A 16,257-nucleotide genomic window follows, 5' to 3' on the forward strand; every position below is an offset into this window, starting at 1 on the left:
GTTTTAAATAATGATTCTTTGTAGAACATTTGGAAAATACCACAAAGCATACGGAAGAGGATAAAAAAATTACGTATAATCCCTTCATCGCCCAGAGACACTCACTCTTATAATTCTGGCATGTGCTCCTCTAACCTTTTTGCTATACTTGTATGAAAAACAGACAAACAAATGAGCAAGGACAACAACAACAACAAAAACCCAAAAGCAAACAAACTCGACTTTATATGAAGAATTTGAATATCAAGAAATAGTTTTTTGTGGTAAATTCATTCAAGATAAGTAAGCAATGAGAAAAAAATTCTGAGAGGTGAGGCTACAGAAAGTCAGAATCCAACCCCTAAGAGGAGACAGTGCTTCCTCAGGAACATGTTTTGACTGAAGGGATAAAGGCCAAGGAGGACAGAACTGTCTGGGCCATTGGATACAGTCAGGACAGGCGAGACACATATGAACACAACTTACAGCTCCTGATAGGAATATAGAGGATTCTTACAAAAGAATACATCAGGTTAATGGCTTTGGGTGGGAGGAATTCTTATCCTAATCTAGCCTGAAGCATCTTCCATTAGTCAGTCACTCTATTTAAAGTACTTTCTGCCTAATCAGTCAATCATCATAAATATTGTAAAAGCAACAAAATCTACAACATTTTGAACACTTACTGCATGTATATTTGTATGCAAAGTTTCGATGTGTACATTTTATATATGTATTATGCATACACTGTGTCATTTAATTTTTTGGTAACATCACTGAGATATTCACATACCACTAAAAGTGTATAACTTAGTGGTTTTTAGTATATTCACAGATTTTGCAACCATCACCATTATATAATTTTTAAAATTTATTTTATTGAAGTATAGTTGATTTACAATGATGTGTTAGTTTCTGGGGCACAGCAAAGTGATTCAGATATATATATATTATATATGTATATATATATGTATATAATATATATATATTCTTTTCCATTATGTTTTATCACAGGATACTGAACATAGTTTCCTGTGCCATGCAGTAGGACCTTGTTGTTTATGCATTCTATATATAATAGTTTGCATCTTCTAACCCCAAACTCCCAATCCATCCTTCCCCTCACCCCCAAAAGGAACCATCTACCTATTAGCAGTCACTCTTATTCACCCCAAACAAATCCAGTATATTCTGGTACTGGACCCTTGTCTGATGTATGATTTGCAAATAGATTCACCCATTCTATGGCTTGTCTTTTCATTTTTTTGATGATATATTTTGATCCACAAAGTTTTTAATTTTGATGAAATCTGGTGTATCTGTTTCTTTTTCTTTTGCTTATGCTTTTCTTTGTTATTTCTGAAAATCCATTGCTTAATCCAAGGTCATGAAGATTTACTTCCATGTTTCTTCTAAGAGTTTTATAGTTGTAGCTCTTACCTTTCGGTCTGTGATCCATTTTGAAGTAATCTTTGTATATGATATGAGGTAGGTAGGAGTCAACTTCATTCTTTTACAAGTGGATATCCAATTGTTTCAGCACCACTTACTGAAAAGACTATTATTTCCCAATTTAATGTCTCAGTTAATTTTCACAATAGTCCAGGGAAGTAGGAATTATTGCCCGTGTTTACAAATGAGGAGACTGAGGCTCAGGATGGTTAAGTGACTTGCCTGAGGCCCTGAAGAATTCCAAGTAAGAGGTAGAATTTAGCTGGACTCCAAAGGCAGGGTTCTTTCAACGATACCAAGATGGGCATCTACTTCATGCCAGGTAGTGGTAAAAGAAACACATACACAAAAGAATACTCATCGTTTGATGCCTTTAAATTTCTTTCAATGAAGTATACTCTTCCTGAGGAGTCATGGGTGTCGAGAGCTCCAGGACTAGGAAAGATGAATAAGCACAGTTCTTATTTTCAAAAGCTAATAATAGTACAGTAGAAACAAGGAGATTCCCTATAAGTAGGATGGCCATAGAAGTCAGTAGTTTTGGTCACAACAAGAGAAACCAGCTTACAGAGCCACAGTCAGAGTCAGCAGGAGCCTGGACAACCAGCAAACAGAATGGAACTGAGGCAAGCCCAGTGGCTCAAAAGCAGGAAGTCAGGGACTGTCTTGGGTAAAGGCATAAGGCCAGGGCATCACGGCCATTGAGGAACCGCACTGTAGACGCTGTGAGTGAACCTCCGCATCTCCACGTCTTTGCATCAATAGGTCTAGATCCAGAAACAGGTGGGGGCATCAGTCTGGCTGGTTGAGCCTGAGATGTGTGGTCCTGCTCTGTGGGCAGGAGGCGAAGGGGCACTCCATCCAGTCCTTGGCACACACGGTGAGGCATCCTTCAAAATAACGGGGAGGGAGGGAATGCTGGAAATGCCCTCTCCCAGGACAGCGGAGAAACCACTCTTCCCCCTGCTATTCCAATTGTTTTCTTTGTATCAGTGAACCACAGAGCCAAACAGTCTCTCTTAGTTTTAGTCCTCTCCATATTTCACATGACCCATTTTCTAATGAGAATATAATTTCCTAGTGGTGACGAACCACTGGTATTTTACATGCCACTACTTTGCATCTCTCATTGCACCTTAAACACAGGCTCACAGGACGTATTTTCAAATGCTTGATGATTCCTAGGATACCCCAGGGACCACAGTCCATTCTCCAAAACCCACATGTGGATTCTGCATAGCCAGTTTCTAATCTGAAGTCTGATTTTCCTTCCTGCCCCCAAATGATCCTAAGGACCCTACCTCTACCATTGGTTGAGGATGCACATTTGGATGGGCTCTGTTAGGGGGGATTCTGGGCCAAGTCATAGCTTTCACCTAGCACAAACATTTCTATTAATATTGCCTTTGTTTTGAACGTTCCAACTCTTTAAGGTAGCTCTTTTTAGGGCTTCTTTTATCCATCAAAATTCGGTGGAGTTTTGGGTTCTTTCCCTTGTTTATCATCAGGGGCCAGAACTGGTTGTCTTCTATGCTTTACTAACCCCCAGGGAGGTGAATGGAATCCCCCGAATAGCTGAGCTCTGACTCAGAGCTTTGAGGACCTTCTCCCTCGGCGTCTCCTCACTCCCTTCATCACTTTCCGCAATTTACAAAGCCCCGAGTTTGTGTGACCCACTCACCATAAAAATATCTGTGGCCGTATGGCGAAGTAACATCAGGTTCTTATTTTAATCATACACATTCAGGGTGAAGGCTGCTAGACAATGTGAAAAGCATTAATTTGTCGTTGTGTCATGTCCTGCTATAGTTTTTCTTGTCCTTGGAACTGCAGGCTGTCATGTCTCTTGACTTTTTTGAGAAAGTAGATGCCTCGTATTAGTCTTTGGAAATAGCATGCAGTTTTCCTAAGAGATAGAAGGACAGAAGGCCAAGGTTAGGAAAGATGAATAAGTGCAGTCATTAATTGTAAAAAGTTCACCAAGGTTGCATGCTAATAGAATATTTTCATCTTGGGCAGCAATGGTTACCCCTGATTGCGTGAAAACAGGTTAATGGGATCCAATGGTTTGGACTATCAACATTGTTCATTAGTGGCTGGATCATATGTGTAGCCAGCCACCTCCCCTCTTCCCCTAGAATATGCACCCTTGACCGGCAGTCGAATCGTCAGTCTTGTTCTCAGTTACTGAGGGGCCTGCAGAAGGTGGGGGAGGGGAAGCTGGTCAGGATACACAAAGAGGTGTGTTGTGTTGATGTCACAGGGACACAAAGTTGTTTTGTGTTGGTGGTGGTGGTGATGGGAGAATTGCGTGGGGAAAAACAACTCTTGTTTATTAGGATTTGAATCTAAGGAGAAATAAATGACATCTCCAGTTGTGAAGCTCTAAGTAAAATCCTGAGTCCAGACTGATGGAGAGAATCCCCCACTTGATAACTTTTATTTTAGTTTGGACTTGGATTATTGGTAGTTCTTTACTCCATTAAGACAAGAGCCTTTCCAATACCATGTCTGCCTAGAAAGAAATAGAATTCTGAAGCAGGAGAGTTGTGAGGAGGGGTGGAGGGGGTGGAAGTTTATTGTTTCCCAGGACTATTTTAGGTTTGTCTCTCCTGTCCTGGAGGTTACATTCCAGACCTCATGTACCAGGCAACTGTCCCCATTTCATTTTTCATCTGCTATAAGAATCCTGATGATAGGATCCCATTAATACTTACTTATTGAGCACCTACTGTGTGCCAGACCCTATTCTAACAACAAACCATGACAATAGCTACTGTATTAGTATTTACCATGTGTCAAGGGCTTTGTGTATCTTACCTCACTTCCTTCCTCAAAAGATGGTTATTTTGCAGATGGGCAATTGAGGCTCAAGTGAAGTTGAATTACTTGTCCAAGGTCAAATAGCTAATGGGTGGTAGAGTCAATATTTGAACTCAGGTCTGTTTGACTATAGAAACCACAGGCATTTCATTGACTAACTTTTAATAAGCTCTTTTGTCCTACTTTTGAGGTGGACATTGCATTTGAATAGGGGGAGGGAGATACATTAAAACCTTTGAAAACCTATAAGGATAAATGCCTAACAACAAATCTGCCAGAGTGGAGGAGATTCAGCTGCTGAGGGACCCTCTGTGGATGCTATAATCGCAGAGCTGAGATTAATACTTCTGGTCACCAAACTTTGTCCTCTATGGCCCCATCCCTCTAGCATTGAATGCACAGGCAGATCCTCTCCCACCTCTTCTGGCTCCCTGTGCCTCAACTGAGCAATAGAACCATGTTGTCTCACGGGTGGAATCTCTGAATTCCTGCTGCCAACATCTATCACTACTGAGTTTCAGCAGCTGCTCCTGATTTGGGTAGCTGCAATTCTCCCTGTTAACACCACTGTTGGTGTTACACACTACTTTTAAGGATGACACTTAAAGCCCTTTCTGAGGCCTTTTGGGATCAAGTTCCTGGGGTTTTGGGGAAGGGAGGGCAAGGTAGGGAAGGCCATATCCTGAGACTCTGGACTGGTGAGACACCCCACTAAGACCAGCTCCTGAATCCATCTCAGACCTGTGCTGGATTTTGGTGTGAGTCCAAGGTCAAGTTGATGGGTCGGTAGTAGAGTGGAAAGTTCTACCTCTCCTAACTTTATGGGGCTCTGTTCTCTCTTGACATCCACATTGTTCCCAGGTCTTTGACTAGTGTTTTCATTGTAATGTAAGACCATATTAGAAAAGAGAAACTAAACCAGAAATGAATTCTCAATATGGGCATAATGGCTTATATTAATTAAATATAATTGCACCTCTAGAAAAAAATGTGTTCCTCATGCTTACCTTGATTGACTACACCAGGACATTAAAACTAGGTGTTTGTGTGGAAACTGGCAGAACAGAAAAAGTCAATAATTTTACAGTAGAGTGGAATCACCTGTACGATGTCGAAGACGGCACTGCATTTGGGAGAATATTTCTTCACAAGGTTGCCATGATCTCCCTATAGCTGTAGGAGTAAATAATTTCCTTTTATTTTCTCATTTATAAATGTCAGAGTTGAGCCCAAAGAAAGAGCTAAATGATTGAGTGAATGGTGGTCAATGTTTGCCTACAGTTAAAGCTCTCGGGTGAATGCAGCTTTGGTTGAGTTGGAGTGGTAACTCGAGTTGCCAAGCCTCATGCTTCTGCTATGTGACGCATGAGGCTGCCCCAAGACCCCAGTTGAAGGTTACGGCACTTCCAAGGTATTGAAAAGAGCCTAATTAGGAAACTCTGTGATGGTAAAGAAGATGGAAAATATGGCAGGTGTTTCCTTTACCAATCTCATTGATAAAACTACTCATGGCAACTGGGCACCACCGAGGCACTCATTATTCATTTAGAAACTATTCAGAACCTACTATGTGGCTGATATTGTGCTAGGCACTGGCATGATTTTAAATATGAACTAATCATTGTCTTCAAAAATGTACAATCAGTGGGACATTAGGAAAGACAAGACATGAGCCACATTGACCTAGAATCTGCAGAAAGGGAGATGTTCAGGGAGAGCCAAAGGGATGGACATGGAGCCTTTGGTGACACAGGCAGGAAATCATTGCTCCTGATGCAGGACTGGGAAGAGGTTGGGATGGGTGCCACTCTTCATCTCAGTCATCTTGGTCATCCTGAGTCTAGAGATGTGAGGAATTTTTAAACTTGCATATGACATAGCAAAAAGAGTGCCAGACCCAAAGACCAGAGAACTTTATGTCTAGTCACCAACAGAACCATGACAATCTCCCCTCCACCAACAGTTACCTTGGAAAAACGATCAGAACACTTTGGGTTTTAGTCATTTGGTCAGTAAAATGGTAATAATAATAGGTGCTTCTCTAAAGTAGAGGGCCGGACCACCTGATCTCGTTAATTTTCTTTTAGTTCTCAAGTCTGTGATCTTATGACTTCTGCTTTTCTCAGTAGATAAAGGCAACGCAAAGACTGATTTTTGCAGAGGTGTGTTATTTGCTTGACCAAACACAATACCTGCCCCTGGACATTTGGACAACAGCTAACTGACCTCTAGGATCTGGTCCTAGATGTTGCCGAGTTTATTTGCACCAAGTCTAAAATTGTTTGTAGCTTTAAGAGCAAGATGATTTGTAGAAATTTCTGCCCACTATTTAACCATCTGAATTTATTGATGTATTAAAGGTAATTTACCACAGCGTTATCCTTAAAGGACTTTTTAAAGTCAAACACTTCTAAAAATGTGTTTGATAAATGAGATAGACTCATGTTTGTTTATGAAAAATTCTCTGGTTTGTCCCATAAAAGTAACAGTGGGTGAACAAGTATCTAATGAGTGCCCACTATGTATAAAGAACTAAACTAGGCTTTATTGTACAGGAGCAAAAGAGTAGAAAGCATTCTTTTTTTTTTTTAAGAACTGTACCATTTATTTGAAATGAGGCATGCATCTGAGAACAATTATAGAGCAGCTTAGCAATACATTCTTTAATATGCTTTGAATCGAAGGCACCCGTTCCAATTGTTGGCAGAGTAAAGGAAAGAATAGAGACTGAAAGATTCCATGAGTTTTGAGTCTTGAAGGAGCTGATAAAATGTTTTCCCAAGGCAGGCTCTAATATTAAAATTCATTTAACAGCCTTCAAACCAGAGTTGGACACAGGTGGCAGCCAGAAGACAGTCCATGGACTAATCCCTAAAATTGGGAACATAGGACGCCTTAGAACAAGAGTGGGCAAGTGAGGAAACTTCCCTGGGCAAAGCCTAAGGCAAACCGGGTACTTTAATCTCATTACTATGATAATTCCACGTGATAGGGTTCCCCCTATTACTGATCAGGAGACAGAAGTCCAGAAGGGCAAGGTAAAAAAAATTTCCCCACTAATAAGAGCCAGGGTTGGACTTGTTCCTACATCTGCCAGGATGAAAAAAATCTCAGTATGAGTGATGACAAATGATGCAAAGAGAACTGAATGCAGGTCATCAGTTTATCCTCATAAGTCAACTAAGCTCAGTGATAAAATAATAATTAGCTGAGATCACTAGCCACTCCAACTGTACTGGAAGCGACAGAAATTTAGATAGAAATGGCTCAGGCAACGGATTCCAAGCCTGGGAGACGACCTGTCTGTGCTTCTTATTCCCTCAGTAGGTTTTATAAAGTTCTTTGGCTGGAGGGAAACTGCAGAGCAACTTGAAAGCTATATAAAGCAAATGTGTAATGGTGTTGGCAATGTTCTGAAGGGAGCTACCAAGAATGCATACTACAGGGAGGAATAAAGAACTGATTTCTGGCTGAAATCCATTTTGAATGGAAAAGCTTTAATGGATGAATTCTCCATCAATACGTTGCTGCTTTCCATTTAATTGTCATCGTTCACGATTTGCATCTTAAGTCTTTCTGCGTGTACATACATGACTCCATTGGGAGGTGGTGGAGATGTATGCTTATGACCTATGTGTGCTCCTTCCTTAGACAGTGAATAACCTGTTTCACTCAACACTGCCTCCTCTTCTCTTGCCGCGATAATTTTGGTTATATTTACTATGCAATATAGACCTTTCTCTACTAAAATTTGCGAACTTGGTTTTCCCTCTTCTCTCTTTCCTCATCAGGAATCACGTGGGTACAACACAGTCCCTCTACTTCAGTATGTAAATATAGGAACTAAACTTTATGTGCTTATCAGGTGCCTTTCACGGCTTTCATAAAATGGTGAGTCACTAAGCCATTCCTGAGTAGTCTTGCACATCATGTCAGATGAAGAGATCATCCCGCTCAGGTTTTTTGTTTTGTTGATTTCTGAGGATTTCTCCAGCAATTGTTCCTGCCCGTGGGCCATGAGCTCTGTGAATGGGGGGGGAGATGCAGAGTTATTGCAAAGGGTGTGTAAATTCATATGAACCCCAAGCAGCCATACGTGTACTACTATTTTTCAAAAGCATATAGAGGTATGTAATATACATGTGTGTATACATACATACAAAATCATGAATTAATGAATGACATTTTTAGGTGTTACTGAACTCGTAGTAAGTTTCAATCATAAGCTATTTTCTGAATCAACACGTGCAAAAAATGAAAAAATTAACACGTGGAAGGTCGTGTTTAATATGTTTAAAGCACTTACACCATTCATGACCTGGAGTATGGACTTAACAAACATGATCGACTTATTTTCCTTCACTTTCCAAAGCAAAGAAAGAAAAGTCTGAACATGTTAATTTCCCCCCAATATTTACATATCTCCTTTTTTTCTTTTTCTATTCTCATTGTATCAACTAGAAATGTTTTGTTGATGTCTTCTTGTATTGCCTCTGATACAAAGAGGAAGGATGCCTATGTTTTATTACTTACTGTATTTGGCAATTAGTTTTAGGTAGAACTTCTTTACCATATTATGGAAGTACTCTTCTATTTCTGATTCACTTTAAATGAGCAAAAGTCAGGAATAAATGTTGAATTTCACAAACATTTTTTAGCTTTATGTAAATGTGTATAAACTTAACTACTTGATCTAGTATTGTAATAGATTAAATCATAGCAAACCATTCTTGTTTATGATCCTTTCTTCCTTTTTAAACTGCTGGTCTTGAATTGTTTCTCTTTTATTGGAGTCTTCCTAAGTGAGCTTGGCTTGTAGTTTTCCTTTTTTGTTAATTACTAGCTTCATCAAGATCGCTATCAGGTTTATGCATGTTTCACAAAATTAATCTGGAAGGTGTTCGCCTTTTTCTGTGTTTTAGAAACTGGGCTTTGGGGATATACACAGACCTCGGTTTGAATTCTGGGTTGTTCACTTGCCAGTTTTATAACCTTGGGCTAGTTATTCAACTTGTCTAAACATCATTTTCATCACATATAAAATGTAACATAAGCATCTACCCTAAAAGGTTTTGTGCGATTAAATGAGATAATATACGCAAAGCCCTTATCACAGTTCCTGGCTCAATGTAAGCATTAAATAAATGTGGCTTCTGTTGAGCTAATGATGGTAAAGGTGATGATTGGTGATGATGATGATGATTATATTGTTATCATTGAATGGAAATTATCTTTCCCTTGAAATTAGTTGTGTGTAACAATGTAACAGCTTTTAAAAAAAGAATTGGGGGACAGTTTTCCTCAAGTTCTTCTTTAACTTGTCCAGTTTTCCTATTTTTATTCAGTTAATTTTAATAATTTTTTTCAAGACAAACTTATCTTTAGGCTATGGAGCTCTTCAAAATTATTAGGCCAAGTATAATGTATGTTTTATGAGAGATCCTTCTCTTTCTCTCTCTCTCCATATATATATATATATATATGTATGTATATTTATTCATTTATATGTTTGTATTTATATATATCTCTATGTGCATTTATATTCCTTTATATGTTTGTGTATATATGTATAAAGATCTATATCTATATCTCTATAAATTCTCATATCTACTTTATAATTTCTATTTGTGAATCTTTGTGAATTTTCTTTTTTCATCATAGTATTATCATGGGTATATTTTTGTCCTTGTGGAGATAAGACATTGAGTTTATTTTCAAATTGTTTATATTTTCTGTTTTTAAAATCATTTCTACTTCAATACATATTAGTCTTTCTATGCTTTTTCTAAGTTTATATTTCTATCTTTTGAATATAAATATTTGGTCATTTATTATTATTATTTTTTTAAACATCTTTATTGAAGTATAATTGCTTCACAATGGTGTGTTAGTTTCTGCTTTATAACAAAGTGAATCAGCTACACATATACACAGGTTCCCATATCTCCTCCCTCCCGCATCTCCCTCCCTCCCACCCTCCCCATCCCACCCCCCCAGGCGGTCACAAAACACCGAGCTGATCTCCCTGTGCTATGTGGCTGCTTCCCACTAGCTATCTATTTTACATTTGGTAGTGTATATATGTCCATGACACTCTCTCACCCTGTCACATCTCACCCCTCCCCCTCCCCATATCCTCAAGTCCATTCTTTAGTAGGTCTGTGTCTTTATTCCCATCTTGCCACTAGGTTCTTCATGACCTTTTTTTTTTTTTCCTTAGATTCCATATATATGTGTTAGCATACTGTATTTGTTTTTCTCTTTCTGACTTACTTCACTCTGTATGACAGACTCTAACTCCATCCACCTCATTACAAATACCTCCATTTCATTTCTTTTTATGGCTGAGTAATATTCCATTGTATATAGGTCATTTATTATTTATTCTTACTTTTTTTAATCATTCAAAGATGTTGGTTTACCTCTGAGTGCAGTTTTGCCTGCATCTCACAAGTTTTTCTATGTAGTATTTCTACTACTATTATTTTAAATTATTCTATAAGTTTAGTTTTGATATTCTCTTTGATCTGAGAGCTATTTAAGTGAACAAATATTGTTTTGTTTTGCTTGCTACTATTTCTTAAATTATTTCCAGGTTTTTTCTTGTAGATGTCAGAGAATAATGCCTATCTTTTGCTTTAGCAATGGTAATTTTTATTTTTATTTTATAAATGATGAAATTTGGTAAATATTCCATAGCTATGGAAAAGGAAGTATATCATTTTGTAGATCATAGAGTTTGTAGAATATATAAAAATGTGTATGTATATACATACACACAAAAAACAGCAGATATAATCAGTCATTATTATTTAGATCTTGTTACCTTTTTTTGGTCACTTGTTGCTTCAAGAACAACAACAAAAAACTGTGGTAAAGCTTACTCATTCTTATCTTATTTTGATTTTGTAAATTTCTCCTGTATTTGCCATGTTTTCCTTTGTATACTTTAATTCTATGTTATCTGTAGCATTAATATCAATGACTATTATATCTTGTTAATACTACTATTACTAATACGGATACTAAAAACAACCAATAGTTTATGAGCATGTAAAATGTGGCAGGTATTGAGTTAGGTGTTGTAGATGAATTTTCTTATTTAATACTTGTAACAAGTATATTAGATAGATAGCTATATTTATCACTTCCAGTGAGGATTCTAGTGGATTGTATTCTTCATTAACAGACACACAAATAAAAAACAATTTTTTGTTTTACATAATACTTTTGCCTTTAGCACTGCTTCTTTAATGTTAATATTGTGACTCTTGGTTCCTTTTCATCTGCATTTGCCACGTGTATCTGTCTATCTTTTAACGTGTAACTTTATGTCACCTAGTGTGATACTGGTATATAGGAGATACCCTACAAAAAATGTTTGTGGGATGAGCAGGCCTTTTGGAGTCACTTTGTTTAATGTGTATCTCTTCTAGGAGGCATATAATTGGATTTTGTTTATGATCCAATGTGAGATGGTTTTTAGGGGAGTTTAACCCACTTACAGTTATTGTGTTAATGATATGTTTGATTTGCTTCTGACATTTAGTGCTTTGTATTTTCTTAATGTTTCCTTTATTTTTCTTTTGCTGTTGCCATATGACTGTGAGTTCTTCGATTAAATATACATACAAATTGGTATGGAGAGTATACATCTTGTTTTTATTCCACTTTTGGTTGACATATGGCTTGTCCTACAGCTGAGTGCCTTCACACTCTTGGCATGATAATTGGAGTTTCCATTGCAGCTGCTGCTTCCCAAGGCTTTACATTCACGTGCCAGCCTACAGTAAATTATGTTCATGGTCATGAATTTCTCATTTTGTTTATGATCTCATTTGAAATAATTTATTCGCTTGAAAATGAAACATATTTGTTACATTGTATAGACTTCTCTTCATTTGTTAGTCTTCTCTCATATAACAAATGTTAAAAGATGTGTATTGATTATCTGTGCTGAACTATGTGAATTCGTAGGAGAGAAGAGGAATGCAAAGTGATATCTGTTCCTGTTTTTAAGTTGCTTAAAGTATAATTAGTAGGGGACTAGATGTATATCTATAAAAAAGTTAAATAACTCAAAAGTTAAAATAGAAATGATGTCACTGGCACTGTGTATAAATAAATATAAAATGAGAAACATACACAAAATGTGCCATGAATTCAGAGGTCAGAAATACTGCCTAGGGTTGAAATGTTCAGAGAAATCTCTGAAGAAGAAGGAAACCATCCCAAGGTGGGTGAACAGTGTGAGCAAAGGTGTGGAGGTGGGCATGTGCAGGGCATGTTCATGAGATGGCAAGCGATGATCATCATCACATCAGAGGTTTCATGCAATTGGAGATGTTTGTTAGGGTAAATGATTCATCCTACAAACATGTGTTAAGCACATAGTACCCAGAGAGCATACAGAGGGCATTTGACCAAGGTGCAGGGGCAGAGGTGTGTCAGAGAAGGCTTCCATGTGGAAGTAATGCCAGGGTTAAGTCCTAAGGGACAAGTAGGAGTTTAACAGGTAAAAGTTTCAGGGAGGGGTACGGAAGTTGGGAAGAAGTGTTTTCTAGGCAGAGGAAGCTGAAGATGTGAAGGCTTATAGGTAAGAGAGTGTATGGTGCTTTCCAGAACTGCAACTATTTCCCTGTGGTTGGCCTATGGAATGTGAGTGGGGGAACTGGGTGAAGAGGTTGGAAGGATAAAAACTGGCCCAGGTCATGAGAGCTTTGGGTACCACATGAAGGCTTTTGGACTTTATCTTCAAGGCTGCGGGAGCCTCAAAAATGACTTGAGTAGAATAGTGGAGTTGGTTGGAAAGTGGACTGTAGGCAGGAAGTTTGAAGTTGGGGAGATTGGTTGGGAGATCATTGGATGAATTCAGGTGAAAGATGCCAAGGGACAGAACACAGGCAGTGGCAGTGGGGATATAATTGAGGACAATTAAAACATTAGAAGCTATAGTTTACAGGTCATGGAGGAATTGTGGGGTGGGTTGAGATAATTTCATATATATACAGTATACACACACACAGATAAATAAAAGGATCTCACATTCTTCATGGCATTTTACTACTGAGTTTAGAATAATGGGGCTTTAAATGTTAGTATTGCCTTAAGACTGTCATGGGTGTATAATACCGGTAAAATGACTAGGTCAATAAAATATGTACAAATGTACAGACTTGATGAAACAAACTTTTATTTAGCTACCAATCCCATAAATGGTCAAACAATTGACAATGATAAAGTTTGTTTCAGTAACAAAGCCTCCCAAAGAAAGGGAGATTTGGATGCCTTTCAATAAAATAAATTCCTTTCTTCTCAGATGACATGTAAACTGATGTCATTTCTCATTCCACAATAAAAAAAAGACGAAACTTGTTATGGTTTGCAGTATTCCAATGATGACATTCTTCCTCAAAGTAATCTAAAAAAAGACATTGTGAGCAAACTTGTACTTCCCTGCCAGAAATGCATGCCTGGCCATAATGCAAGCCTTTCATATTTAGCCATTTAGATAATGGTTTCTACATGAACTTTCATAACATTTATTTACTGCCATAAATGAATGGACCAAGCACTGTTGGAAGCCAGGAATCCAGTTCCTCGGCAGTTAGACTTCTCACTACCTTATCTCCACATTAGAAAGGGTGCTCTGAAAGTAGTCTTTCCTGTCAGTATTTCATAGGCAATGTGAAACGTATGAGTATCTTGATTTTGAATTTGTACAGTTTCGCCTGCTTGTGAAATATTTCAGCCCCACTCCATGAAGACTATGCTCTAGTTATAAATATTTCAATTCCCCAGCCCCCCTTTTTAGGGTGTATCAACCACGTTTTCCTTCCCCTCCCCTCTGACTGACTGATTCACGCATCCTCCCAGTTGTTGCTGCAGAAAGAAGCAGGCAGAGACAGCCTAATTCTAAGACAAGGTTTTCTATAGATTCCTCTGGATAAAACGGTGAAATATGACTTGGGCTGATCTGCGAATGAGGGTTGAACCAGGATAGATGTGTTGATCACTGAATGGAGAAAGGCATCTTGCTGTAATAGGTTTTCCATTTACATGATAGAGGTGATGGATGGTGATTCCGCCCTGGAAGTGTTTGAATTCAAGGTGGCTTTGCTAAGCAGATGTCTGACTTGTTGAAGTCCTGCCACCCCCCCTCTGGTCCCTACGTGCTGAGATGTGGTGTTCCCGCTGGTTGAACTGGTTAAACTGGACAAACCACAGCCTCTCAGAGCAGGCTCTCAGGCCATGGCCTCGGGGCTGGCTCCTGCCCTGGCAGGAAGCTGTGCCCACGTGCTTGTCTTCATCGCCTCCCACTCTGTTGGCGCCAGGCACAGCCAGGGGATGGCTGGGGACAGGGCAGTCGCTGTCTGACTCTGGCCTGCTCTAGAAACACTATTCCAGAGTCTTCCCAGCTCTTGACTGGCGTCCTGCAATGGATTGGGATTCTAGACCAAATTTTAGGACCCTCACTCTTGGTGGCCAGAAAGCACAGAACCAGATGCAGCTGTGGAGGAAGATGGTGGAGAAAGGTAAAAATAATATATCTCTTAAAATAAAATTAGAATTTCTTTTTAAACACAGTATTTATAAACTATTTTTATACAACAAACTTATGTAGTTTTTTCTCGTAAAATAATCACATTGTCTGAAGGGGGGAAAAGAACTTCAATAAGACAGGTAGAAGGAAAGGAAACAATTAGAACACTTTACTATGGGAAAGCAGAGATACATCTAGCTGCTAACATTTGCTGCTCTTACAGCTGTAAGGAAATCTCTGGTGTCCATATGAACAGATATGCACATAATTGCAAAAAATCCTCAAATACCAGAGGACCCCCAAAGAACTTGTATTTGACTCTACAATTTAACTGTCACACTTATCTACCTATATCTATGCCTACTTGCTGAGTAGGGATAAATAGAGAAATGGAGCAAAATCCTTGTTTTCACAAAGGGCGCAGGAGAATGGGGGAGTCGTTTCCATAAAAGGTAATAAGTGTAAGGATGCAATTATAGTGTGGATTCTTAGGAAGAAGTTTAACTGTCTTCACATCCCTACTGTCTAGCACAGGGCTTGACAGGTGGTAGGTCTTCATATTTGTTGAAATTTGTGCTTCGGCTGAAATCAACATGAATTTGAGCCATTTCAGCACACACTAATTCTTTAAGTGATTTTCACTCATCCCATTTTTTCATCCATTCGCTGGGAAAATACTTAGAGACAGAGCTACCATACAAGACCAGAAGTATATGTAATGAGTATCAGTGCAATTCCACACTAAATTTTGGCATTTGCATAGGTAATCTAGAAAGTGTTTGTTTTTTTGTTTTTTGTTTTTTTGCCAGTGAAGTGATATTGTATATAGAGGTTGTTTAGTACATTAAAAGATAGGCAAAATGGATTATTTATTGCAGAAGATTGCTTCATTAATTAAAATGTATAAATTATATACTTCCTAGGCTGGTGAAGATCTGATTTTATTTATAATCATCACAGTGCTGTAGAATGAGTCCAGAACATTCTGGAGAATGTTCCCCTTCCTTTTGACTCCCATGTGGGTGCTCTCCAGGGGTCTCTACATCTCTGACCTAGGAGAAACCTTCGTCAATCTTTGTGAATTTCCTCCTTTACAAGAGCGATATGTGCTGACTCTGCTTCCTTACCTCATACCCATTCATTTAAAACATTTGTTGTGAAATATTTCAGAAGGGAACGTGTAAAGAAGGGCACAGTAAAGACCTGTGTTTCACCACTCAGCTTATCAAATAAAACATTACCAACAAAACTGATGCTTCTGTCCACTTGCATCTCACTTCCTTCAAATATACAATGATGCAGCCACTATCTTAAATTTGGATTTGATAATTATCATTTCTATATCATTCTTTATAGTAATACTAGCTATGCATGCATGCCTAATCATTATATCATATTGTTTTCCGTATTTTTAAACTTTACATGATGGTATTATACTGTATGTGTCATTCTATCACTTT

At 38.3% G+C, this 16,257-nt stretch overlaps 1 protein-coding gene across 4 annotated transcripts in view; it reads left to right on the top strand.

Annotated features, from left to right (window-relative positions):
• Positions 1-16,257, top strand: part of NCKAP5 (NCK associated protein 5) — a 1,102,730-nt gene that overhangs the window by 72,297 nt on the left and 1,014,176 nt on the right. Inside the window, exon 1 of one of the 4 annotated variants that reach the window (XM_082397787.1) lies at positions 8,292-12,850. The exons of 2 other annotated variants lie outside the window; for them this stretch is intronic. The gene's annotated coding sequence lies outside the window, so the exon portion shown is untranslated. One more of the 4 variants, XM_082397784.1, reaches the window with a different exon arrangement.

Source organism: Balaenoptera borealis (assembly GCF_965194805.1).
Source record: "Balaenoptera borealis genome assembly, chromosome: 6".
Classification (NCBI taxonomy): domain Eukaryota; kingdom Metazoa; phylum Chordata; class Mammalia; order Artiodactyla; family Balaenopteridae; genus Balaenoptera; species Balaenoptera borealis.